Genomic DNA, 27,613 nt, shown 5'->3' on the forward strand with positions numbered 1-27,613 from the left:
ACTGATGCGGGATGGGAACTCCCGTGGTGGGGGGTAGCATCTGAGCAAGGGGGCCTGAGCTGAGCCCAGCCTGGTCCCGCTGAGACACTGGCTAGGACATTGGTCAGGACTTCAGTTTCCTCAACTGTCAATGGGCTTAATTCTTAGTAGCCACCCCTCGGGCCCCGCGGACAGTGTGCGTCCACATTGGTTAACGCGGGGACACCGGCTGTTTGTGTCTGTCTGGGGGGCTCTTCCCTACTTGTTGGACCGGCCACCCCAACCCCATGTTCTTTTGGGGAGCTCCCCTCCCCCATCCACGTGGTCTTCGCCGAACGCCTTCCCGTCCATCTGTCCAGGCATCGGGGTTGAAGAGGGAGCCTCCTCAGCAGGGGTCCTCAGGCACTGGCCGTGGCTCAGATGTTCAAGGAGTCAAGGGAGAGGTGGTGTTAGGGGGCTTGCTGGCTGCAAACTGAGTTCCAGAAATCACAGTGGACAGGGTTGCGGGGAAGGGGCAGGTGAGCCAGAGTTGGATCAGGGGGTGCACGGCGGTGGCGTCTCAGGTCACCCAGTTGCTCAGTTAGAAATCTGGAGTGGCTGGACTCCTGTCAGTCCCCACATGCAAACCATCAGTGAGCCCTGCCCGCTGGACCCTCAGAACATTCCAGAACGCGACCTCTTCCCCGGCCTCTCCGCCTCCCCTAACCCTCAGAGCACTTCAGAACCCAGCCAGCTCCTCTTCCTGTCCTGTCAGCAGCCCGGCTCCAGCCGCCAGCGTCTCTCACCTGGGTCCTGGCAGTGGCTTCAGCCCCATCCCTGAGCCACAGCCCTCCCGTCTGCACAATCCTTTCTCCTCACTGCCTGAGCAGTTATGTTAAGTAACTGGCCTCTTCTCAGTCCCTCCCTGCCCCATGGCTTGCCATCACACCCAGGATAAATGTCAGTTCCTTACCGTAGCCTGTTGAGACCGTCCTAGTTCCGCCTCCTGCGTACCCTGCGACCTGACCTCACATCCTTCGCTCCCTTCCATGTCCATCGGCACCTCCTCGCTGTTCCTCGTCCCGCCTAGTGCATCATGGCCTTTGCACTGCTCTTTCCTCTGACTGGAACGCTTGGTTCCCAGGTACTCCTAAGACTCCTGTCCTCCCTTCGTGCGGGTCTTTCCTCAATTGTCACCTCCCCACAGAGGTCTTCCCTGACCCCACATGTACAATAACCCCCCGACCCACTGCCTAGCATTCCCTGTCTTCTTAGCCTTTTCTATTTACCTTTAAAGCACATGCACTGATAATATATTGTACATTTAGTTGTGTGATTACCGTCTGGGGTCCCTGCTAGACCGACCCAGTGGTGTGATGAGTGCTACGATGGGGGCGACTTGGGGCTCTGGGGGTGGTCTCGGAGCATGGCGCTGCCCCTCTCTCGGCCTCAGTTTCTCCTCTGTACCCTAAGGCCTGGGCCCTCCCTCTGGTACTGCCTGCTAATGTGATGTGGGTAATTCTGAGTCTTCGCTTTGTCCTGGAAGAGAGGTTGCCATGGAAACAGAGGCTGAGGCTCCAGCGGAGGGAGCATCCACCTCCCTTTGTTAGATCCAGGGAAGGCTGCCTTCTGGGGGCCCCGCTGCCTGGTTTCGGGGAAGAATGCTGCCTGAGGTCTGTGCTTGTTGAGGGGCAGGGCCGGCCATCCTCCTCACCCTCCAGCCTGCCATTCACTCCATCAGTTTGTGAGACACTTGATGGAAGGGCAGAAGTCACCGGACAGGGTGGAGGATCAGGGGCCCAGGGAACCAAGGCATCTGGACCCAACCCTGTGTTTAGGCAAGTCCCCCGCTCTTCTCTGCACCCCCAGCCCTGGCATTTCCATCAGCTCACAGCTCTGCTTTGACAAGATCGATGCTGGGCCCCCTCCCAGTGCCCAGGCCTACGGGGCAGTATGCAGTTATGCTGGGGGGTGGGGGTCCCCGCTAGGTTCCACCGAAGACGCGTCCTGAGAGGTCAGGGCGCCGGCGCGGCAGGAAGCCCTGCTCTGCCTCCCGGCCAATCGCGGCCGGAAGGTTCCTGACCCCGGGCTGGGGTGTGGCCGCTCTCTTCCCCGTCCTGTTGCTGCCCGGTCTGGAGGGGTAGGAAGCCCGGGCCCCCTGGAAGGGCCGCCCTTCGCACAGGTGGCAGGGCCCGGCCGTGCGGAGTCGCTCCCTCCCGCCGCCCCGCGCCCCATCCCCGCTCCCCTGCCACCTGGCGCCCCGTTGGGCTCCCAGCTGGGCTCCACGCTGGGCTCCCCGGGTACCGCAGGAAGGTGGGAGCCGCACCGCCAGACGCCGCCAGGGGCCGCTGCGGCGCTGCGGGTCTCCCGGCTGCTCCCCAGGTCCAGGCGATGGACCGCCCACCTCACCCCTTGGTCTGGCTGCTTATCGCTGCCCGGGGAGGCGGGCCGGCGGCTCCGACCCCGACACCGCCGCGGCTCCCGCTTGAGCGCCCATCGACAGGTGCCCGTGGTGGAAGCCGCTCCTTCAAGGCATCCTGGGCCACTTCTCCGAAGGGCACGGGTGCGCAGAGATCTCTGGGCACCGATGTTTTTCCTGGAGAGCTGAAGGCTGAGTTCCCGAAGACGTTCCATGAAGGAAATTGCAGTCTCTTCGGTGTCTAATACTGCGTTTTCCAAATCCCAGCACCAGAATTCTGGGCTCCATGCGCTCTAAATTTTAGCACAGAGCCTGAAGCCAGATGTCTTGACTTCAAATCCCCACTCTGCCACTAAGCAGCTAGTGCCGGTGGGCAAGCCCTTAACTTCTCTGTGCCTTGTTTTCTCAGCTGAGAGATGGCTACACATCACCATCTCTGTGAAGTGGGGATTATTATCGCTCATCACAGCGTGTTTGACTCATGGGCTCAGAAACCCAGAGACACAGTTGGAGGTGCAGAGTCAGGAAGCTGAGAGACGCAGTTTGTGTGAACCCTGATGGCTGGGGGCGTCCACGAGACATTTGGCCCAGACTTTTCTGTTGCTGGGAAGAAAAGGACCAGAGGCCCTAGGAGGTTGAGCCGTAGAAGGTGAAGTCTGTGTGGGGTCCAGACCGTGGCCTGGGAGACGCCGGCCAGCTGGGTGCTGTGTGCACATTGTGGGGTGCTCCAAACCTGTCTCCCCCCACCCCCCGTAAACGGGATGCGGATACCTCTCATGTAGGGCTGAGGAGGCGCATCCAGGATGCCTCGTGGCACACAGTAGGTGCTTAATAAACGTGGGTGGCTGCCTCTTCTAGTTCCGTCACACAGCAGGAGAGGGGCTTGTATGGGGGGGCCTGGGACAGGCCAGCCCGTTCACCCGGAAGAGGGCAATGGAAGCTGCTGTCGGGCCATCTTGGAAGGGTGCTGGGCAGGTGGATGGCAGCCCTCACTTCCACTGGCTGTCCGCCTCGCCTGGGCACAGCCCCCTGCTGAGGCTGCCATCCCCTGAGCAGCAGGGCACCATGGGCAGTCACTGTAGGACCAGGAAAGCACACCAGGGGCAGGTTCTTGTGAAAGGCACAGATTCAGCATGGGGACAGGATCATTGGCAATGACATGGGGGCTGCCTGGGTCCTAGGGAACTTCGTGACCATCTCACTAGCCCCACACTGTACCTAAGAGGAGCTAAAGCCAGCGAGGATAAAGGACTTGCCCAGGGTCACATGGCTAGATGGAGGAGGGTGGGACGAAGCGGGGCTGAGCCCGTATGCCTCTCCTGCAAACAATATCCAGGCCAGGTTCACTTCTGCAGACCTTTCGACATGAAGATTTGCTTGTTGAGTGAATGACTGTGTCTGTCAGGCCACATTACCAAAGGTCTATGCTTGTAACGAGGGAGGGGATGTCCAGTTAGGCTTTGCTCTTCTCTGAGCTTCTTGGTTCCTGTGCTCAGCTCCAGATCCTTCAGTGGACTCTGAGATGGAGAGCAGCTCCTGGAGACTCCTTCCTGTGAACAGATGGAGTGCCTCAGCCAGGAGAAGCACAGCCTCAGGGGTTCCAGCTGCTGTCCCTAATTCTCTGCAGGGTTGTCCTGGGGCAGGAGGGCCTGGGAGGCCTCTGGGTTGGCATCCTTGGGAAGATAGGGCCCAAACCTGTGAGGAAGTGTCCCCATTTTGCTCACAGCTGCCCCATAATGGGGGTTCGCAGGTTGGGATGGCCATTTGACAGGAATGCTCATGCAGCTGTTTGTCCAAAAGTCATTATTGAGCACCTACTGTATGCCAGACACTGGAGCTGACATTATTTTGCTGGAGAAAGGGACAGTGAACAAATTAAATTAGAATGTGATGGCAGGTGGTGAAAAGTATGAAGAGGGACAACAGAGCAGAGTCTGGGGCACATAGAACACGGGGGCCCGGGTTGGAGAGCAGAGGTGTCACAGGACCACACACCTGGATGATGGGAAGGTGGCTGCCATGTGAAAGGCCGGAAGGGTCCCAGGCAGAGGGATGTGCAAGGTCAAAAGCCGGGAAGTAAGAATGTGCCGGTATGGCTGGAGTGGGGTGGGTGAGACTCCAAAGAAGGGCTGTGCCCCGTGCCCCGGGGCCCCCTTGCCTCCTGCCCAGTCACCCCTTCCTCGCTCAAGCTGGCTCCCAGACCCCAAAGCCATCTCTAAGGGGCTGTGTCGATTCCTTTGGCCACATGGGGGCAACAGAGAACACCACTGGGAAGGACTGGGAAGGCTTGGCTGGATCTGAGCGCCTTGCGGGCTCGCGGGACCCCCGTCGGGAACCAGGGCTGAATACTGGACCCCTCCCTCTCCGCTTCTCTGCACCCATCCTGCTACTGTCTTCTCAAGCTCCTCCCTTCTAACTAGCAGGGACACATGCTACAGTCCTGGCTCTGGCTCTTGAGGTAAGGTGGGTCCCCCTGGAGACTGGAATCTGCATCTGTGAGCTGGGAACAGAGTTCCATCTCGAGGATTGCGTAGGTCCCAGTAACAGTGTCTGTTTGCCATCGCGTGTGCCTCAGCCAGTTAGCTGTGTGGCCTGGGGCCACCTGCTTACACTCTTTGAGCCTCAGTCTCCCAACTGTAAAATGGGAACGATGGCAGAACAGTGGCGGGGAATCTTGTGCAAGAAACCTGACAAAATGCGTCATGCCCACCAGGGACCCAGCACAGAGCCTGGCTCTCAGTAAATGCTCCGTGGTGATACTCAGTCACCGCAAGCGCATTCATGACTGGGGGGCGCAGAGCCGAGAGACCTGCAGTTCAGATGAGAAGCTGAAGCTTATGAAAAGGGAGGGTGGTTTGCCCAACTTTACTCGCCAGGAACGAGGCGGAGAGCCCCTCCAAGTCCAGCCACGGCCATCCTGCAGCTGACACAGGACTGGAATCCAGGACGCCCTCTTTGTGGCCACAGCTTATCCTGCCCTTCCAGAGAGCCTCCGCCTTCAAGGCCCCTGTCCCCAGCCTATCACCCAGCTCTGGACATTCCTCCCCATGGTGGCTGTCCGGGCCCTGCTTGCACACCCCCAGGGAGGTCACCTCTCTCCCTGACAAGCCGGTGCTGGGCCTCTGTAGAACTCCAGGAAGGCGCTTGCGAGAGTGGCACTTCTCAGGCCATGGCGCCTGGGTTCCTTTTTCTCCCCAGCTTCCCCTGTGCCAGACTGTGGAGGACTAGAGACCTGGAAATCTTGGAACACCACATTCTTGGAAACCTCGTCCCTTCCCGCCTTTGAATTCTTAGAGCTTCCTCTTGGAGCTGGGGCCCCTCATTTCCGATGGAACCTGTGGGAGCGCCCCTTGATTTTGATGTCCTTTGGGGTGAAGGAGGTGTTTCTGGAGGGTGGGCCGTCGGTGGGGGGGGCAGCTGGAGGTGATGGCGGGGGCGAGAGTTGGGACAAGAGAAGGAGGGGGTTTGGGAGAGTGGCGTGTGGACCCCCGTGGGGTGAACTCTTCTCGCAGTGGGTGCACCTCTCCCTGTGGTGTTTTGTGGGCAGTCTTCCGAGCCCCTTTTTCTCCACGTCCTTGTGAAACACCACAGCCCTCTTGGAGTAATTCCTCCGAAACCTCGAATACCTCCAGCGTCTCCCAGGGTATTTTTCTTGTGGTTAAGGTGGTATTTACAGTGAAAACAGCTATTGAAGCGAATCGCGAAAATAATGTCAGTGTTTCCACTTTTGACAAAAATGGGAAGGCAGGTGGTTTCTTGTCTGCGATAAGCGCATCTGCTCCTACAATAATTACTATTTGAGATAATTATGAAAAAGAATTTAAATACTTAAGGCATGCACGGGGGCCAGGACAACTTTCTTTCGCCTTATTCATAATTTCTCCTGCAAGTCGGAGTCTTGTCCCAACGTGGGCCGAGGGAGGGGCCCTGGGAGGCCGTGGGCCAGCGCCCAGACCCCACCGCTGAGTCTGGGTCAGGACGAGTGTGGGTCTTGGAATAGGATCCACCTGGGTTGCATCTGGATTTGTCAGGGCAGTGACTGTGGACAGTTTCCTCCGCGCCTCAGTTTCCTTATCTGTGAAATGGGGTTAATCCTTGAGTGTGCCTTAGAGGATTGTGATGAAGCGGCGCTCTGTACGGTGCACAGCAGGGCTCAGCATGGGCTGGGTCCCGTGCCATGCTGTGCGAGGCCTGGGCCAGCTCCTGCAGCTCCCTTGCCCACAGAGATAGAAACCCAGTCCTCGAGAAGCCCAATGAGTTTGCGTTCCCTCCCTCCAGTCTCCTGCAGGACATCTCCCTGGGATGCAGACTTCAGAAGTGGCAGGTCAGCAAATACCCATGAGCTTGGAGAGGAGCCGCCTCAGGGAACCCTGGTCCCCGTCCCCAGGTGAGCCCAGAGAGTGCCTCAGGTGTCCCCGTCAGAGCTCAGCAGGGCAGGGCCGAGCTAGGATGTTGGGAAAGAAGTGTTCTTTCTGTCCCCTGAGGTGTCTCCGCCGGACCTGAGTGACCATGTGCCAGGGATGCCAGGGGAGGGACAGGGTTTGGGTCAGAGGACTCCTGAGGGCCTCTGGTCTTAAGATTTAAGGGCAAATCAGAACCCAGGAATCCTGGGTCCTGGGGGAGGCTAGGGAAAACAGATGTGGCCCAGAGAGGGGAAGGGCCTTGCCCGGGCTCATGGAGATGCCCTGGCAGAGCCCAGGCCTCCAGTGGCTCCACACAGGGCTGCCTCTAGGGACCTTGGGATCACCGTGGGTGAGAATGAGGCAGCGGGCTGGCCTGGGTGACCTTGGGCGAAGAAGGTCCTGTGACCCACTGGAGCAGAAATCAGGGGAGCTGGCCCAAGCCTCACAACAGGACAAGGCAGGTGCCTCAGTTGCGTGCTGGCTCTGCCCTGACTCATCATCTGGCCTTGCACAGGTCCTTGCGTAACTCCATTCCACTTGCCCCGTCTAGGCAGTAAGGGGGTTGGACTGTAAATGAAAATGCCAAAGAGCAATGGCTTAAACAAGAGAGAAATTTCTCTCTCTTTCATATCTAAACCTAGGGGTATGTGGTACAGGTCGTGTGAGGACCAGCCTCCCTCTAGCTCCTGGCCCTACCAAACAGAGGTGGAGATCTGGTCCTTGGGGTCCAAGATGGCTGCCAGAGTTCCAGCTGTCACATCTGACTTCTAAGCAGCAGAAAGGAGGAAGAAGAAAGGAAGAAAAGGGGGCAAAGTGTGGGTATCAGATGTCTTTTAAGAAAGGCTCATGGAAGTTGATGCTGGATGCTGTTTCTTACATCCCGCTGGTCAGAGCTGAGTCACATGACCAGTCCTAGATGTGCAGAGGCTGGGAATGAGGTCTTCATAGTGGGAGCCCAGCTGAAAATCAGAGAAAGAGGGGAGGGTGGTGCTGGGGGCCACCAGCTGACTCTGCCATAGGGTGATCTCGTGGGGCCTTTCCGCTTTGACTCTTGAGGGGTCTGAGGGTCTGGAATTGTGCAGTCTGCCATGTCCAGACTTCCAAGAAAACAACGTGGGCTCAATTGAAAGAGGCTTTCAAAATTCTGAGATTCTAGCATTTCCAAATGGAGTGCCTGTGTGTGTGCGTGCCCAGGTGCTGAGGAGCAGGGCTCAGGTAGCAGATTCGGGGAGCTTGGGGACGGGGGCTGGTGGTGCCCCACGGCGGGCTGCTCCCTCGGCTCCTGGAATCCCCTCGTGCCGGCCTGTCTGCACATGTGCCTCGTGCACCGGAGGCCCGGGGCAGGGGCGGCAGGAGGGGGCCGCCCAGGAATGCCTGCTCTTTTTAAGGCAGAGTTGTCCGTGCAGACTCCGGAGGTCTGGCGCCATGGCCGGCTCGGGCGCTGGGGGGCGCCCGAGAGCAGGCTCCAGGCACTGGGTGGGGTGGGGGTGGGGTCAGAGCCAGAGCTTCTACCTGGGGGCCTCCTGGTTTTGATTCAGGTATGTTTTGCAGCTATTCCGAGTAAGATTCTGTTCTAGGCACTGGGCACTCAGCAGAGAAGCTCCCGGCCCCCGGGGAGCTGCCGTCAGTTAACCAAAGATATAAGTGAATAAACGCGAGCAAAACCAAGCAGGAAAGGGGGTTGGGGTGATGGCAGGGATTGCAGTTTTAGATCTGGGTGGTCAAGGAAGGACTTGCTGGGAGGGTGACACTTGGGCAAAAAGACTGGAGATAGAGGAGGGAGTGAGCCAAGTAAGCATCTGCAGAAGGTGTGCTGAGCACAGGGCACAGCCCAAGCAAAGGCCCTGAGGCAGGTGTGTGCCTGGTGCATTTGAGTTACAGAGCAGGGCCAGGGTGGAGTGGGCTGGGCAGAGGGGAAGGCGGCAGGAGGCAAGGTCAGGGAGGTCACAGAGCCAGGTCATGCGGGGCTTTTGCAACCATTGTGAGGACTTTGGCTCTCACTGGGCGTGAGGCGGCAGCCGGCGGTCTGAGCAGTGGAGGGTCACACTCTGACCTAGGTCTTCACGGCGTGCCCCTTGCTGCTGTGGGCAGAGTGTAGCTGAGACGCTGGCGGCTGTTTTCCTGCAGGCTGTCCCCTGCCCCAGCAGCATGGAGCTCCAGCTTCCCATCCCATCTCCTGAGTCTTCCTCCTTCTGGCCCCTCTGCCTTCTCCACAGCCACTATTCCAGCTCAGGCCTCAGCTTCTCTCACTGTGATTCTCTTGCTCCTGCTGCCTCTGGTTTTTCACCCCCTCAGGACGGCAAAGTGACTGCAGAGGTTCCAGGCCTCACATGTGGGATTTTTAGCAGGGCCAGCAGAGGCTCTGGCCTTTGCAGGGATTAGGTCGTTTCTGTGCCGGTTCCTGGGGCAGGAGGATGCCGTGCTCTGGTTCCGGGTTATCTGGATCAATTGTTGAGGCAAGTGCCTGTGACTCTGACCTGTCTCTCTTTTCTGCCTTGTAAGGACCCTTGTGGTTATGTGGGGCCTACTTGGATAGCCTGGGTCGTCTCCCCATCTCAACATCCTTGACTTAACCACATCTGCAAGTCTCTTTTGCTGTGTGTGGTAACACATTCGGGGTCCCAGGGTTGGGACGTGGACGTCTCGGGGTGGGGAGCACGATCTGCCTCTCGCGGCAGCCATGCCCTCTCAAGGCCAACATGCGGCCCCTGCCCACCGCCAGGTGTGGCCCTCGGGGGGAGTCTGGGCTAGTGGGAGTGAGGTGTGTGGTGAGGGGTGTGCCCTGACCAGAATGCACAGGACCGGACCTGGGACTTGCTGTGTGACCTTCGGCGCTCCCTTGACCTTGCTGGGCCTTGGTTGGTTTTCCCACCTGTGAACGAGGAGGGGGCTGGTGACGTGTTCTTTCAGAGGCTTTCCAGCCCGGGCACTTAAATGCAACCTTGAGCTGCAGTTTGAAGTGAGAAAGTGCTGGATTCCAAACCTGTTTCCATATGTCCCTCCCTGACCCTCCACTTTCCCATCTGCAAAGTGGAGTCCTTTGTCCCCACCCTGCCTCCTTCTCATGGTTGCTGCCAAGAGTGATAATGGCCCTGAACACGCTTTATTAAGCTCCAGGCTGAAGGGAGCATTTGTTGAGCGCCTGCTGTTTGCCAGGCACTGTAAGCCGCTCTGTAAGCTGGATTCCTCACCGGCTTTCACGTATGAAGAAACTGAGCCCCAAGGCGGCCGTGTGAGCTGCCTGAGGGGGCGGTAAGTGTGGGAGGGATCTGGATTTGAACAGACAGTGCAGCCTGGGGGAGCTGCTGGGCAGGAGGATGAGTTGGAACCCCTTGAAGATCTCCGGGTCACCTCCAACCTGCGGTGAGCGGTGGCAGCTCCGACCTGACTCCCTGCCTGGGAGCAGGAGGTGGGCGGAAGGCTGATGTGCTTCTGGGTAGGGCTGCCCGGGAGAGGCCGGCAGGAAGACAAGGGGGCCTCGGGCCCTGCCAAGGGGTATTGATTCCAGGCACCAGGCGCTGTGCTGGGGCCCAGCCAAGAGATGAGGTCATGAAGGACGGGGACGGAGACTCCGGGGGCCGGCGTCCCGGCCGATGACGTGATCGCCAGACGTGAGGAATCTCTCTCTGCCTGGAAGACGCAGCTCCTCTCCTTCCTTCTCCTTGACAACCCCCTTACTCCAGGCTGTGGTGCCCGGGGAGGGGGCCCACCTTGCTGTTGTGCTTTGTGACCTTGGGCAAGTCACTGCCCGCTCTGGGCTTCCTCCTGGCACCCCATGGCTCTGAGAGCACCTCCAATGGATACTTTGATCAGATCCTCAGGCTCTGGAGGGTCAGGCAGGGAGGCTGGCATGCCCCAGAAGGGGGTCATCAGCAGCTCCCAGGACCCACCCACAACTGCCTCAGTTTCCCCACTGAGTCCTTAGGGACAGGAGGTGGCTGTCTTGCCAGCTCCCTCTGGCCTGTTCCCATTGTGGAAGCCAAAGTGTGCAGTGGGGGTTGGAGCCCCAGGTTCTGCCACTTACAGGCTGTGTGGCCTCTGGTAAGTTGCTTAACCTCTCTGCGCCTGTCTCCCATCGTGAGGCTGTGGCAGTAGCTGAGAGATGTTGAATGGGCAGGTGGACACCGGCTGTAGGTTGACCCTCTCATCCAATCACACGTCCTCACAGCTTGAGTTTGGGTCCTGGCTTTGGTGCTGCTGGGCTGTGAGACCCAGGGTACTTCGGTGCCTTCCTCTGAACCCCAGTTTCCCCATCTGTAAAGTGAGGACCACAGTATCCCCCAGATTGGGTTGCTGGGGTCGTGAAGGAAGGCTGTGTGGGGCCAGCTCTGACACAGGACTGGGCACCCAAGGCCACCGCCCCACGGATGCTGACCACTGGTGTCCTGCCTGCCCGGCAGGCCCAGCCCTGCCGCCACACCTCCCCTCCCCTTGCGCTGGCCCAGGGTCATGTAGGCCCCCCGGGTCCCCCAAGAGTGTCCTGTTTGAGAACTCAGCTGGGGGTCAGCACATCACCAGCCAGGGCTGAGGATGGCAGACTTACCTATGGAGGTGGCAACCATATGTGTCACATCTCCCAGAGCCACGGCCCAGCACCCACCAGCTATAGAACCACAAAGCCATGCAGCTCTTTGAAGTTCCCATTTTTTTTTTTTTTTTTTTTTTTTGTGGTACGCGGGCCTCTCACTGTTGTGGCCTCTCCCGTTGCGGAGCACAGGCTCCGGACGCGCAGGCTCAGCGGCCATGGCTCACGGGCCCAGCCGCTCCGCGGCACGTGGGATCTTCCCGGACCGGGGCACGAACCCTTGTCCCCTGCATCGGCAGGCGGACTCCCAACCACTGCGCCACCAGGGAAGCCCTGAAGTTCCCATTTTAACTCAGGGGAATTGAAGTAACTTTTGAGGGAAAACCCCCAGATAAACAAAAGGAAAACAAGAAAACTTGCCTGCAGTTTCCTCCCCTAGAGATGGCCGTTGGCATTTCCAGTCTCTTCTGCTACGCCTGTGTGTATCTGTATTTAGATAAAAGGGACCACGCCATTTTTCCTTTTAATGGAACATAGTGCACGTCTTTCTGTGCTGGGAATCATTACTCCGCAGCGTCATTTCACATGGCCACCACGTAACGCTGAGGCCTGGATACAGTGTAATGATCCACCCAGCCTAACGCTCCATTGACACAAAGTGTTGACTAGATTCCATACCCTTCCCCCGCCACCACCTCGTGCCCGCTGTAATTAAATGCATCTGATCACTCTTGCGGCTAAAATTGCCTGGTCAAAGGATGTGCATTTTTTTAAAAATAAATAAATGTTTAAAAAAATTATTGGGCTGCACCGGGTCTCAGTTGTGGCACGCGGGAGCTTCGTTGCTGCGCATGGGATCTTTAATTGCGGCATGTGAACTATTAGTTGTGGCATGTGGACTCTTAGTTGCAGCACGCATGCGGGGTCTAGTTCCCTGACCAGGGATCGAACCCAGGCCGCCTGCATTGGGAGCGTAGAGTCTGACCCACTGGACCACCAGGGAAGTCCCAGGATGTGCATTTTTAATGTTTGATTGTTGATACCCGTTCATATTCCCAGCAGCTGTGTGTTAGTTTTTATGCAGAATGTCCTGGGATGAAAAGTGATTGTGTCTTGTTTGTTTCCTCCTTCAAACACGATCTCCCCTGCTCTGGGAGAATTGATACCTCCTGAGAGGCAGGCTTCATTCCTTCGTGTCAGCCTCACACTGTCTGCCTCTTCTAGTTCATTCTAGCTGGGCTGGCCACCTCACTGTTCTTCCAACTTGCCAAACACGTGCCTGCCTCGGGGCCTTCGCACCTGCCGTTTCCTCTTTCTGGAGTCCTTCCCTCAGACAGCCAATTTGTTTCCTCAACAACTCAAATTGTATTTACTGAGAGGTCTTTCTTGGCTGTCCTAGCTAATAAATACGTGCCCACCCTCATCTCTTCATTCTTCTATTTATTCTCATCATAGCACTTTCACTTTTGGAATTTGTCTTTTTTAGGTATTTGCTTACTTGCATAAGGGGTACCGGGGGCACCAAAGGAAGGCAGTGGATTGGCTGAAGGTCAGCCCAGGTCTCTGCACGACAGACGAAGCAGGGCCTCCCCTGTGCCCTTCCCTGCAGTCTCCCGAGAGCCCAGTGCCTGGAAATGAGAATGAGAATGACCATGAGCTGGGAGGCAGGTGGGCAGTGATCTGAGAGTGGACACTCTGGCCTCTTGTTCAACAGAATACATGGGGCAGTTTGAGGGGCAGGGAGGGCAGCAGGCCTGGTTCCTTCTCCGAATCTCAGTTTCCTCAGCTGTAAAATGGGAATAATGCTTTCTAACTAGCATGTGCGTTGTGAGGAAGAAAGGTGATGATGTATGTCAGGTGCCCAGTGCCATGTCTGGTACCCAGTAGTGGAAATATGCAGAGTTTCATCTTGGCCGTTTCCATGTCTGGGGCTCTGTTCTTTGCACCTGCATAGGGTACCTCATTTAATCCTCATAGCACCTGGACGGTATGTGGTAAATCCTATAATACAGCGGCGGTCCCCAGCCTTTTTGGCATCAGGGACCGGTTTCACTGAAGACAATTTTTCTGCGGACAGAGGAGGGGGACGGTTCAGGCGGTAACGCGAGCGGTGGAGAGCGGCAGATGAAGCTTCGCTTACTCACCCACCGCTCACCTCCTGCTGTGCGGCCCCATTCCTAACAGAATAAACATCCCTATTTTACAACCAGGTGGACTGAGCCCAGAGAGGTCATTGGCCAAGGTCATGGAGGCTGGAGCTAGGATTCCACTGCAGAAACTCACCCCCTTGTATAACCACTGTGTGACCCTGCCTGTTTTGTTTGTTTGTTTTTTCTAGTTTAATTTTTAAATTTTAATTCATTATTTTACTTTTATTTATTTATTTATTTAAACAATTTTTATTGAAGTATAGTTGATTTCCAATGTTGTGTCAACTTCTCCTGTACAGCAAAGAGATTCAGTTATACATATGTATACATTCTTTTTTTTAATATTCTTTTTCATTACGCTTTATCATAGGATATTGGATATAGTTCCCTGTGCTATACAGTAGGACCTTGTTGTTCATCTATGCTATATATAATAGCTTTCATCTGCTAACCCCAAGCTCCCACTCCGTCCCTCCTCCAACCTCCTCCCCCTTGGCAACCATCAGTCTGTTCTCTATGTCCGTGATTCTGTTTCCATTTCATAAATAGGTTCATTTGTGTCATATTTTAGATTCCACATATAAGTGATACCATATGGTATTTGTCTTTCTCCTTCTGACTTTATTCACTTAGTGTGATAATCTCTAGTTGCATCCACATTGCTGCAGATGGCATTATTTTGTTCTTTTTTACGGCCGAGTAGTATTCCACCGTATGTATGTACCACATCTTGATCCATTCATCTGTTGGTGGACCTTTAGGTTGTTTCCATATCTTGGCTATTGTAAATAGTGCTGCTGTGAACATAGGGGTGCATGGTTCTTCTTGGATTATAGTTTTGTCTGGATATATGCCCAGGAGTGGGATTGCTAGATCATATGGTAGTTCTATTTTTAGTTTTTTGAGGAACCTCCGTACTGTTCTCCATAATGGCTGCACCAATCTACATTCCCACCGGCAGTGTAGGAGGGTTCCCTTCTCTCCAGCATTTATTTGTAGACTTTTAAATGAAGGCCATTCTGACCAGTGTGAGGTGGTACCTCATTGCAGTTTGATTTGCATTTCTCTAATAATTAGCGATGCTGAGCATCTTTTCATGTGCCTGTTGGCCATCTGCATTTCTTCTTTGGAGAAATGTCTATTTAGGTCCTTTGCCTACTTTTTTTAATTGGGTTGTCTGTTTTTTTGCTGTTGAGTTGTATGAACCGTTTGTATATTTTGGAAATTAAGCCCTGTTGGTCACATCATTTGCAAATATTTTCTCCCATTCTGTAGGTTGTGTTTTTGTTTTGTTTGTGGTTTCCTTTGCTGTACGAAAGCTTGTAAGTTTGATGAGGTGCCATTCGTTTATCTTTGTTTTCATTTCTACAGCCCTGTGTGTTAAGTGGTGGGGATGCCTTAGCAGAGGTGGGATCTGGTCTGGCTCCCAGAGCTCTGGGAGACCTTGGGCAAGGTGCATCATCTCCAAAGACCTCAGTTTCCCTATCTGCCCACATTTGTCAGTGATTCTCGGGGGGAAAGGTAGGGTTGAGTCTTTGGGAAGCTTCTGGCAGATGGGGCACTGCAGCCGCCAAGTGTGGGATAAAGGAAAAGCAGAGGAGGGAAAAGGAAACACTTAGGGGAAGGTCGAGGATCAGGGTCCAACTCCTGCACTCGCCACGAGGACACTGCCCTGCCCTCCCCACTCTCCAGCTCCCTGTCAGCTGTGGTCCCTCCAGGGAAAATGCCATCATGTCCTGCCTGTGGCTGGGCCACAGGTGGAGATGGCCCAGAGCCATGGACAGGCCACACACGGATTCAGGAGTTGGAATGGTTTTGTCACGTTGGCAGGAATGATGCGAAGTGAATTTAATTAGCAATAAATGTCAATTCCAGCACTGGGGTCCCCAAAGCAAGTGGCATGTGGCCAGAGTCAGAGGCTATGGCTTAGCGCTGTCCCTGGTGGTCAGGAGCTCAGTCCCTGTGTGGTATAGACAAGCAGATGTGCCCCAGGCCATATTACTTAGGGCGTAGAGCCTGGAAGGGGGAAGGTGGTTGCTGCCTTCACCCTTGTACTCTTCAGAATCCCTTAAATGCTACAGCTGAGATCCTTGGGACAAGGACAGGTGTAGGCTGGGGGTGTCTGGTGGGGCAGCCAGGCAACAGAGACATCACTTCACGGGGAACGGTTGGAGGAGGTGGGCCACTCAGCTTAGAGAGGCGAACCCAGGGTCCCAGTCACTGCCTGCTCTGGTGTCCGTAGGGACTTTCCTGAAATGAAGGGGGGCGGGGGCTGGGGAGCAGGCAAGTCTGTGGGTCAGAGCACAGGGTCAGGGCCCTCTGTGTATGTGACAGTGAGGGAGGCTGGTAGCTCTGTCTGAGGAGTGCTTTTTCCCAGTCCCAACTTCTGGGGAAGAGATGGGCTATCTTCAGAGATATGTTTTCCTTTCATCCATCTGTCTGTCCGTCCGTCCATCCATCCATCTGTCCTTCTGTCTATCTGACCATCCATCTGTCCAGCCACCACCCATCCATCCATTCATCCATCTGTCCATCCATCTATCCATCCATCTGTCCATCCACCCATCCATCCATCCATCTATCTATCCATCCATCCATCTGTCCTTCTATCTGACCATCCATCTGTCCAGCCACCACCCATCCATCTGTCCATCTATCCATCCATCCATCCATCTATCCATCCACCCACCCATCCATCCATCCATCTATCCATTCATCCATCCACCTGTCCTTCTGTCTATCTGACCATCCATCTGTCCAGCCACCACCCATCCATCTCTCCATCTATCCATCCATCCATCCATCTATCCATCCACCCATCCATCCATCCATCTATCCATTCATCCATCCATCTGTCCTTCTGTCTATCTGACCATCCATCTGTCCAGCCACCACCCATCCATCCATCCATCCATCCGTCCATCCATCTATCCATTCATCCGTCCATCCATCTATCCATCCACCCATCCATCCATCCATCTATCCATTCATCCATCCACCTGTCCTTCTGTCTATCTGACCATCCATCTGTCCAGCCACCACCCATCCATCCATCCATCCATCTATCCATTCATCCGTCCATCCATCTATCCATCCACCCATCCATCCGATATTTATTGGTCTTCCTTGCATTAGGCTGGTCACAGCAGTGGAAACAGGCTCTATTTCTGCCCTTGCAAAGCTCACAGTCTGGAGTGAAGACTGAACAGGCGACAACACCTAGAGGGGTGAGAGTCAGGAGAGAGAGTGGGTGCTCTGACCCTGGAGGTGGGAAGGAGGGTGGAGAGACCGTTTGCTGGGGAGGGATTTAGCTGTCACATGGGAGGTGGGGTAGGATGACCTTGGGGTCTGTCAGCGGGGAGGCGCAGGTTGGCGCGGTTGTCCTGATCTCAGGCTATTGTTGGCGGTACAGACCGCGAGTCCTAGCCCCCGAGGCCATGGAAGCATCTCTTCTAGGGAGCTGGATGGGTCTTTGAACATCCCTGCTGGGATGCAGGGAGGAGGGGAAGGCAGCGTGTGAGCAGGTCTTGGACCACCCAGTTCCTTCCACCAAAGCGACCTGAGCTTTCTCGTGCGTTGGGTGTTGAGGTCAGGGTCTCGTGCTTACACGAGCTGGACCCCACGTCTCTCTAGGGTCCTCTGTGGATGTGGTCTTCTGAAGACGTGAGCTATGACTCACACCTGGCCATTCAGAGAAGAGCATGTCCTGACCACACTGAATGTGGCTCAGGGATAGTCACATGACATGAGACACATGAGGTCACATGACAGGCCAGTCAGCGCCGGTGCTGAGGTTGGCTCCCTCAGGGGGCCACCTTCTAGGGGCTTGGGGCTGCTGGCCGGCATCTCGCCACCGCAGGAGAGATCCTGCCTGAGGACGAGCCACACAGGTCAAAACAGTGCTGAAATAGGCAAAGAGATAGTCCTGGGGACACCTTTTGCCAGATGTCCAGCCTTGCCTGAGTCCTGATCCACCACTAAGCTTTTCATTCACATGTGCCAGTGTTCCCTACTTCTCCATTTCTCACTTTTCATTTATTTTTCCAGCTTTATTGAGGTATAACTGGCAAATAAAATTGTAAGATACTTAAAGTGTACGTCATGATTATTTGCTATACGTATACATGGTGCCTCCCATCTGGTCGATTTACACATGGTCACCTCACATGTGTATGTTTGTGTTCTGTGTGTGTGAGGTGAGAACATTTAAATTCTACCGTCTTAGCAAATTTCAATTATACGACACAGGCTGTCGACATAGGCGCTATGTTATACTTTAGGTCCTTATCGATCTTATCGCCAAAGGTTTGTACCCTTTAACCAAGCTCTCCCTAATCCCCCCGTGCCCAGCCCCAGGCAACCACTTGTGTACTCTGTGATGCTATGAGTTTGACTTCTTTTTTTAAAGATTCCCCGTATAAGTGAGATCATACAATATTCGTCTTTCTCTGTGTGGCCTATTTCACTTAACATAATGCCTTTAAGGTCCATCCATGGTGTTGCAAATGGTAGGATTTCCTTCATTTTAATGACTGAGTAATATTCCATTGTATATATATAAACCGCATCTCCTTTATCCGTTCATCCCTCGTTGGACACTTACCTTGTTTCTATATATTGGCTGTTGTAGATAATGCTGCTGTGAACATGGAGTGAAGCTATCCCTTTGAGATCCCGTTTTCGTGTCCTTTGGATAAATACCCAAGAGTGGGACTGCTGGGTTATATGGTAGCTCTAATTCTAATTTTCTGAGGGACTTCCTTACTGTTTTCCATAGTGGCTGCACCAGTTTACATTCCCACCAACAGTACACAAGGGTGCCTTTTTCTCCATTTTTTTAAAAGCCGGTTTGCATTGGCTGCCCTTTGCACCTGAAGTAATCCTGCCCAGTATACCCTCTGGCATTGTACTTGTAGAGAAACCAGGGAGGGAGACCCAGAGAGGGAGACCTTGCCTAAAGTCACCCAGTGAGCTGGTAACTGACACGGGAGCTGACCCAAGGCCCTGCCTCTCCGAGCCTCTTTGCCCTGCTTAGAATGGCCTCTGGGAGGGTGAGCTGGTAGGGGGCTGGGAGCCCCCAGAATCAGGCAAGGTGGGTGGGCCAGTTCTTTTGCCTCCCAGCAGGGGCCCATCTCTGTACTGGGGGCCCTGGGGCAGGACATGAAGCTAGAGCTGGGGACGGTTGCTGTGCTATTGCCGAGGACCAGCGCAGGAGGAATTCAGCTCAGGGGCAGAGGAACAGCTTCCCCCACACAGAACCAGATTCCACATGGGAAGAGCCTCAGTCTCGACTCATGCCTGAAGCTCAGACAAGCTTCTGTGTGGCCCAGAGTTTCTGGGGTCCCTCGGCCTTCATGGTCGATGGGCCAGGAGGAAAATGACAGCATTTTTCATCTTTTTTATTGTTGTTGTTTTATGTTTTGGGGATTCTTCAATGGTTTCAGTTGAAAAATAAATAGGAATTCAACCACTAAAAAAGTTTGAAAGACGCTGAACTCATGTCCACAGCCATTTTACAGATGGAAAAACAGGCTCCAAGCAGAGTCAGAACTTTGCCAGGGCCCTTCAGGGGGGAGGCACTGGCCTGAGACTCTGGTTTTCTGCCACCAGAAAGGTTGGCCCAGCCCAGCCTTGGGCCACAGGCTTGCTGTGTGACGTCTGCCAGGCTCCATGCCCTCTCTGAGCCTCCGTGGGATCAGGTGGTCTCTGGGAGCTCTCCAGCCTCGTGCTTTGCATCCCTAGCCACCTCCTGGGCTCTCCGGTCCTCACAGCCACCTTCAGTGAAACAAAAAGTCATTTCTGTCTTTACAGAAAGGACGGATGAATCAGAGGGTTGGTCAGTGAGGGGACTAATGCAGCGCCCCAGCCAACTTCGTCACTCCTGTGTGCCTTGAATGAAATTCCTCTTCCGTATGTGCCTTTCAGAAAAAGAAAAGAATAGAAGAACACAGGGTGAAGAATTCAGAGAGATGAATTGACCCTGATAATATCAAAGAGTTAATTTCTGAGGTCATTCCTGAGCTGTCAGGGGTCTGGAAGACTTTCTGTAAGCCATAAATAACGCATTTTAATAACGGGGACTTTGATTCCTCTCTGGGGGCTGAAACTGTATTGTGATTCGGGTGGCAGCTTGTTAGGGCGCCGGCACAGGGTTTCTCCAGCGCTTCTTAAGGGATTACATATTTTGGGTATGTTCAGGTCTTCATGGTCTACTGGAAACCCATCCTGCTGAAATGCTTTTGACCCAAGGAAATGGACTTGTAGTGGAAAACATTTTTTTCCAACTCTCAAGTTCATTGTTTAGCAGTTTCACCCTGCATTTGGTTGAAAGTTTTGATTAATTATTTTCCCCATTCCCCTGACCTTACAGCAGCTGCAGGACTCAAAGGCGACTCTGGTCTCCCACCTCACTGGGACCCACGTGTAAGGCTACTGTGGATAGTGGAATTTCAGCGTCTCGGGGAGTAAGAAACCCTGCCTTGGACAACCTTCAGGGCTGAGATCTGTCCAGACCAGGTTCAATCTGAAATGTATCTTCAAAGATCTGGGCTCTAGTCTTTGCCATGGTTGTGCTGTGTGATCCTGAGCAAGTCACTTAATGTCTCTGGGTCACGTCTCCTCCTCTGTGGAATAGTAACTTTAAGCCCAGTGATTCTGTGGTTCGATGTTCTTTGAGTTCTGGAGAAGAGCTGTTTCCTCTGCTGTGAAGGGATAGTGACACCTCCATGCAAGGGGAACTTGGTTCCTTTTCATGGAGCTGAAGACAGAGCTACAGACACAGAGCTTATAGCTACCCTAAAAACTGTAGGGCTTTAATGCTCCATTCCAACCTTTGTATATATTTTAATTCTGTAAAGAATGAAAGAGAAAAATATAGATTAGCATGATAGATACTGCCATTTACCTAACCAATAACCATATCCCCCTTTTCTCAATAACAGGAATGTGATTTTGTTCAGAGCAGCACTATGCCAAGGCAAAGAGCTACTTCTCTTGCTTCCCTTGCAGCTAGGAGTGGTCATGGGAAACAGTCCTAGCCAGTGGGTTCTAAGCAGGTGCTGTTGGGAGGGACTTCTGGGAAACTCATTTGGCTGCTCATCCTCTGGCAATTCTTTTCCTTTCTGCTTGGGATTTGGATGTAATGGCTGGAACTCTACAGCTATTTTGTGAGCATGAGGACAAGGGGCATACCTGAAGGAAGGTAGAGGATAGTGCGGAGTAGCTGCCTAGGCCTGGCCTATATACCTCCTGGTTTTTAGTTATAAGAGAGAAAAACAAATCAGCATCATGTTTTAAGCCACAGTTATTTAGATTTTCTATCTAGTGCAGCCCCACAAACAAAAGCAATGACAACCAAGAACTTCCAACAAGGCAAAATGTAAACCTTTCTAGAGATCAAGTCTGGGAAGAAAGTAAGAATGCAGCTATACGGGCCACAGAATTCTGCACAGCTTTAGAAGCTGACCTTAAAATTTGGCTTGAGCTTCCTAGTAGCCAAGTAAAGGAGGAAACACTGCCACTGACATGATTCTCATTATTCTCTGGCAGCCTCTGTGAGTTACCCCTCTCCTGTGTCTTGAAGCCCTCTTTCTCTGCTGGCTCACTTCCTTCCCTGGCAGGCTGTTTTTTTTCTCCCTTTCTCCACACTTCCTGAATGAGTCCTCTACACCCCGGTCTCTGTTCCCCATCTTCTACTTTCTGGATTCATGGCCAAAAAGGACTGTTGCAGACCTCTCACATTTGACCCTCATTCATTCATTCATCCTACAGATTTTCAGTGACCACTTACTGTAGCCCAGGGGTAACCGTGGTGAAGAGAATCTCAGACCCTAATCCCCGCCCCTGCTTCGAGCTGATGGACACAGCGGCGTTTAAAGTCTGTGCACATGTCTGGTGTCCTGCACGTGCCTGCGGAGGAGGAGGACAGCACAGGGTGAGGGTGGAGAGCACGGCGGGAGGGAACGGATCGTATAAATATAAGGTAGCCAGGGAAGACCTCGCCCAAGGAGGGGAGGGAATGATCTCCAGGAAATGTGTTCTGTTAGTGAGCACAGCAAGTGCAAAGGCCCGGACGCAGAGGTACGTTTGGCTGGTTTGAGGACCAGCACAGAGGCAGAGTGGCTGAAGCTCAAGAGGGAGAGAGTAGTTGAAGATGAGGTTGGAGTGGGGGGTGGGTGTCTCTGGAACATCCCAGGTGGCTGTGAGCCAAGGGAGGGTGTGGAGCAGGGGAGGGCGGTGACCTGGCTTAGGCTTTGGCAGGCACCCAGCCTGCTCCTGGAAACCCTCTTTGCATTTTCCTCCTGCCTTTCCTCTGACCCCTCTCTGTTCCCTTTGGGCTGGTTTCCTTCCTCTCTCAGGTGTCGAGGTTTCAAGGGCTCTGTCCTCGGTTCTCCTCTGCCTCTGCCTCCTTCCCCTGCATCACCTCAAGACTGCCTGCTTCTCCCTTCCTCCCTCTCCATCGTCTCACCTCCCGTCACCCTGTCCCTCCTCCTGTCACTCGCCGGCTCTCACACTCTCAGCTCTCAGTCAGCCTCCTCCCTGGCCTCCCTGCCTCCAGTCTCTCCCTGCCAGCCTGTCCATACCCACAGTTCACCCTGTAACTCAAAACCAACTGTTCCTTTAAAAACGCTGCTATGTTCCGCCTCCCCTGCCCCCCACGACCTTCCTGCAGGTGGAGACCAAACTCCAGCACTTGTCCCTGGGTGCGAACTGGACCCTCGACCCTTGTCAGCTCCAGTATCAGCTATAGCCCCCCACCCCCCGGGAGATTCTCTCAGGGTTGTGCCTCATGGTTCACTTTCCCTTCAGGGTTGTGCCTCATGGTCCCAAAGTGGCTGCCAAGACACCAACCAGGCACCATAGACCCGAAGCAGGAAGTGAGAGAGCAGGGTACCCAGGGACTTTCTCCTCATGTGCTAGTCCCTTATCAGGGAGGAAACATTTTCCCAGAAGCCTCCAGCAGACTTCTCCTGGTGTCACATGGTCACCCCTTGGCCAATCACAGGCAAATTATGATAAGAATGTCATGATTAGCATGCAGCAATCAGACTTTGTTCTCTGGGTCGATGTGTTTTAGCCCCACTGAGAAATGAGGGCCTTGTTGCTAAACAGAGAGGAGGAATGACTCTTGTGTGGACCCCCAGCCAAATCTGCCTTGTGAAGTCTGCTCCGATGCCCCTCCCCTGTCACATTTCTTCCCCCAAGCCCCCAACCTTGGAGTTGGAGAGAGCCTAAACTCCAGACCATATTCCAGTGACTACTGGACCTGGATTCAGTATTTCCTAGCCCTTATCTCATGCATCTATTTCTGTAAGCTCTATTTCTATAAGCCCTGTTACCCCCATTTTACAGAGAAGGAAGCTGAGGCTCGGAGCTGGGAAGGGCAGGTAGGCATTGAAGGTCAGAGGAGAGGAGGGACTGGCCTGAGGTCTCCCATCGAATCTCTACTGGAGATAGGCTGGACAGTGGAGCCTTCTGCAGTGATGGAGCTGTTACATGTCTGCACTGTCCAATATGGTAGCCACTAGCCACGTGGCTGCAGAGAGCTTGAATTAGGGCTAGTGCGACAGAAGACAGAATTTTTTATTGGAACAGACATGTGGCTAGCGACTGCTCCACGGGATGGTGCGGTGCTGGAACCAGGCCTGGAACTTCAGTGCAGCTGCAGACAGGAGGTAGGCGGGCCACAGACAGACAGGTGGCCTCAAAACGTGTGAACTGGAGTTCGCCACATCCCGGCCCTCGCGGGGGCTCCGGTTGAGAATGTGTCACTAGAAATGCAATTATAGTCTTGGAAAGGGCTTGGCAGGGTGAGGAAATCATTCACCCACCCTAATAAGCTCTGGCAATCATTTACCCTGAGGAGAATGAGAAGCAAGGCCCTGAACTGGTTCTGCTCAGAGCATTTGCTTGTGGAGTCCAGTCCACCCCACGAGTGGCAGGCAGTGGGCTCCAGTCTCCCACCTAAGATGCAGACTAGTTCATCAGGACCTGAGTGCCAGGAGTTGGGGTGGGGTGGAGGTCTAGAGACGCCATGCAGGCAGCCCCTCTTATCATTGCAAGGGAGACTGAGGCCCAGACAGGGGTGTGCTCTTAATGGAGCTGGTGGTACCTTACCCATCTGTCATAGGACTGGACACTTGCCAAGGTCCTCACTGCGGCCACCCCAGCATCCACCCTTCCCTCCTTCCCACTAAGCAGTGGTCATGAGGTGTGGGAGGTCACTGTCTCCACCTCAGCACTACCATGGACACTCCAAGCCAGTAGGCACAATCCCACCTCTTTTACCATAGTGATGGACCACTAATGGGTGCCTAAACCAACCAGTGCACTGGGACAAGTCACCCTGAGGGCAAAGCCAGCATCCAAAGGACTGTGGAGAAGGAAGAGTGAGAGAAACAAAGACAGAGCCTTGATCAAACCATGCTCAAAGTCATCTGTTTTTGGAATTTTCCATTATGTGATCTAGTAAACCCGCCTCATAGGTTAGATGAGTTAAAATTGGGTTTTCAGTTACTTGCCACCAAAAGCATCCTTCCTGACGCAACATGTGACATCCGTTCTGGCATCACTCCACAGATTCTCCTGAAGTAGTAGTGAGTGATCCCAAACTATAGGCGAAGAGGTCTGGAAAGCAACAGGTGCTTGTCCCAGGTTACTCAGTCCATGGGGTAGTGGACCTGAAAGACAGCAACTGTGTGCCGTCCTGTTCTTTCATTTAATTCTCACAACATGTCGGTGCATTAGGGATTAGTGCCCTATTTTACAGACAGGGATATTGAGGCTCAGAGGCAGAAAGGGACTTGCCTGCTTCTCATGATGACATGATGATGCCGGAGGAGAGCTGGGACAACATGTCAGTTATTCCGAGCCCCGGTTTAGAGATGTTACGTGAAGCGCTCTAACGGCACTTTTTTTTTTTTTTTTTTGCACGAGAATGCCCTAACTGTCTTCGCGTGGCTACTTTGGTATCGTGTGTTCCTTCCCTCCATCTTGGAGAACTTGGATGCTTCTTAGTTGGGAGCTGCACTGAGGTGGCCCTCTGGATCAGTGATTGCCGTGTAACAAACCACCCCCAAGTTAGCAACCTAACTCTGCACCCATCTATTCTTGCTCTCAAGTCTGTGGTCAGCCGGTTGGTTCTCATCTAGACCAGGCTCCACTCTGGGTGACCTGAGAGAAGGGAGTTTACTGAAGGGCCAGTGAAGCTCACAGAATCACTGGAGTCAGGAGGACCTAGTTTGGAATGTGGGCCAGAATATCTGCGAAAGTTGATGATGCTCAAACTCTGCTCCCTAACCGACACCACCTCTGAGGGAATTTCTCAGAGTTGCTCAGATTAGTGGACACCGTGAGACACACAGGACTGGATTCTGCTCTGCTGCCCACGGTGGTGAAATCCAGAGGCACCTGCGCCGGTATCAGTCAGCTGTTGCAGTGTAACAAAACGACCCCAAACTCAGCTTCTTCAAACATAAGCTTGTGTTATTGCTCTCGAGTCTCTGGTTCAGCTGGGCAGTTCTGACACACTCACATTCTGGAATAATCATATAGCTGTCAAAATGAATGAACTTGAACGACAAATGTCAACATGGCTAAGTATAACGTTGAGCCAGAGAAGCGAGTACAGAAAGGATACTTACAATGATACATTTGTATAAAATGCAAGAGCAGTGTTTATGAAAAGGGAGGTACCTGGAGGGCTCTCTGGAGCGCTGGCAGAGACCGTGTTGTCACCTGACCGCTGGCCTGCCAGCTCCTCCTTGTTCAGAGTTCGTCAGCCTGTGGGGCTGCCCTGGGCAGGAGAAGGGGAAGCTGGTGCTGAGAGGTGGGCATCCCCTTCTGCCTAAGGGGACCTCCAGAATGGGGAAGGGGGGCTCTGAAGGACATCTGGGAGCATGGGGAGAGCCTGGACACTGCCCCAAATGACAGCCCTGCCCTCCCTGACACCCAGATCCCCTCCTCGTGTCGCCCCTCTCCTCCCAAAGCCTTCTCCGCCTGCCTTGCTGTCTGATTCAGTACCTCCCTCTTCTGGGCTATTCTAGAGCTCTTTGTCCTCTCTTCCTCTCTTAGGGTCCCCAGAACTTTGCTCTGTTCTGTGTGTGTCAGATCTACTGTAAGCAGGATCTGGAAGGATGGAGGGGCTGAGAGATGGTCTGGAAAGAGAGGTCGGATGGAAGGAGGGAAGGAAGGAGGGAGGGGAAGGAGGGAGAGAGGAGGGATGGAAGGGAGGGAAGGGCTAAAGGGCTGAAACCTCCCGGCCACATGCATTCCCTGCAGCATCCCAGCCCAGAGGAGGCTTGCCTGATCTTGGTGACTAGCTGGCTGTGGGATTTCTTAGGGAAAATGGTGATGATGACGGTCCCCCAAGTTTTCTCCATGTTGACACCGAATGTCCTTTGACCTGGTGTCTTCTGACACTGTGGAGAGTGAAGGACACTCCTCCCTGGGGGCGCCCCCCACCCACGCTCCCAGCAGCTTCCTTCTCTGTCACCCATCTCCTTCCTCTTGGCTCAGATGTGCTCAGACCATTGTTGTCCGTGGCCAGCAGGTCCCTCTGCCCTTGTCTCCACCTGTGTTCCTGCTGTCAGTCTCCCTGCTCCCTGCAGGCAGAGCCTGAGGCGAGGATTGGGTGCCTGGGGTTTCTTGAGAGAGCTCTCAGGGGAACCTGGGAGGGAGAGGAGCAGGGTCAGACGGGGAAAGAGACAGAGCAAGGATGCGTCTCAGGAGAGGTGTGGCCTTAGCCCGACCCATGGAGAGCTCTGCAGAGGAGAGGGTGCTGTGGAGCTGCCCCCGTGGGGGGACTGGACCTCGTAAGGTCCATCACTGGTCAGTCACCGCTCCTGAGGGCACGTGTGGGATGGACAGAAATCTCCCTGCTATTTATTTCCAGATTCTTAGGGTACTTTCTCAGTGAAGGCATGGCTACGAGCTGTTAGTAGGGCCCTCGCAGTAGCTGGGGCATGGGTGCTGCCCGCTCAGGGGATTTGGGGACCAGCAGCACCCACGACCTCACCAGCCTGGCTGCACCTGCTCCCTGGGGCCCGGGCTGTGCAGCAGGTGGAGGGCTGCCTCGACTTCTGCCTCCTCTGGGCACTGCTGGGCCACTACTTCTGCGGAGCCCCCAGCAGAAGGAGTGTCTTGGTCTAGATGAGAGGCTCTCAGTGTGAGCCCATCGAGGGGATTTTAACAATTGGGAAATGTCACACACTGCCCTGGATTTCTGGCCTCTCTTGGAATCAGGGAGATCCAGCCCCTTGGGTCCACACTCCTGCAGGGCCGTAGGGCAGCTGGTGCCGGGCACGGAGCCACTGTATCTGGGTCACTGGCTCCCCGCCCTGCACAGCCCCCTGGCCCACTCCCCTCATTTGTGGTGGCTGCTGGGCCCCTGTGGGCCTCTGAGGTTTGCACTCATGGCCTAAGTGACCCCGCTGGCCTCTGAGCTCAGACATTCTGTGTCTCTGTGTTTTCAGTGACGTTCTCCTTACTGAGAGCCTACGGTGTGTGGCATTGCAGCTACTTCACGTCCAAAGGTGACAAGCAATTCTCAGTCTCTTACCAAAAAAAAAAAGAAAAAGATAAAGCTTTCACTCTGCTGGGGACGAGCATAGGACTAGATGGGGAGGGACACAGAACCTGGCTTGAGCAGCGCCACAGTGAGGCTGGCTTGGGAAGGGGTATGTGAGTGCCTGTTGGAGGCCTGGTGGGCACACGTGTCTGTGGGTGTGTGTTTGTCAGCGGGCAGGAGCCCAGGAAGGAGGATGCTGTGTTGTCCAGGTGGGAGGTGATGGCGGCTTTAACTCCAGTGGTTGCCATGGCAACTGAGAGCTGGGACTGCATCGCAGAGAGACCAAGGGGGCTTGGCGGTGGTTGGATGGGGGGCCAGAGGAGGTGGGCAGGACAGGATGGCTTCCAGGTGTTGGCCGGTGTACCAGGCTGACTCACAGATAAGCAGGTGAGGGTTCTAGAAGGAGCAGGCCTCGTCCCAACTGCCCTCTTGGCTGGCTGGCCACGTCCAGCCCGGCAGGGAGAGAGCTCGCTGACCCAGACCAGGCAGCCCAGCGGCGAGCCCTTGCTGTGCCGGACGGGGTGCGAACAGCCCACTTCTGGGGCGCAGAGGTGCTGAGGCCTGTCTGGGCTCAGAGTCTGAGCCCTACTA

Source organism: Globicephala melas, chromosome 11, assembly GCF_963455315.2.
Source record: "Globicephala melas chromosome 11, mGloMel1.2, whole genome shotgun sequence".
Taxonomy (NCBI): Eukaryota; Metazoa; Chordata; class Mammalia; order Artiodactyla; family Delphinidae; genus Globicephala; species Globicephala melas.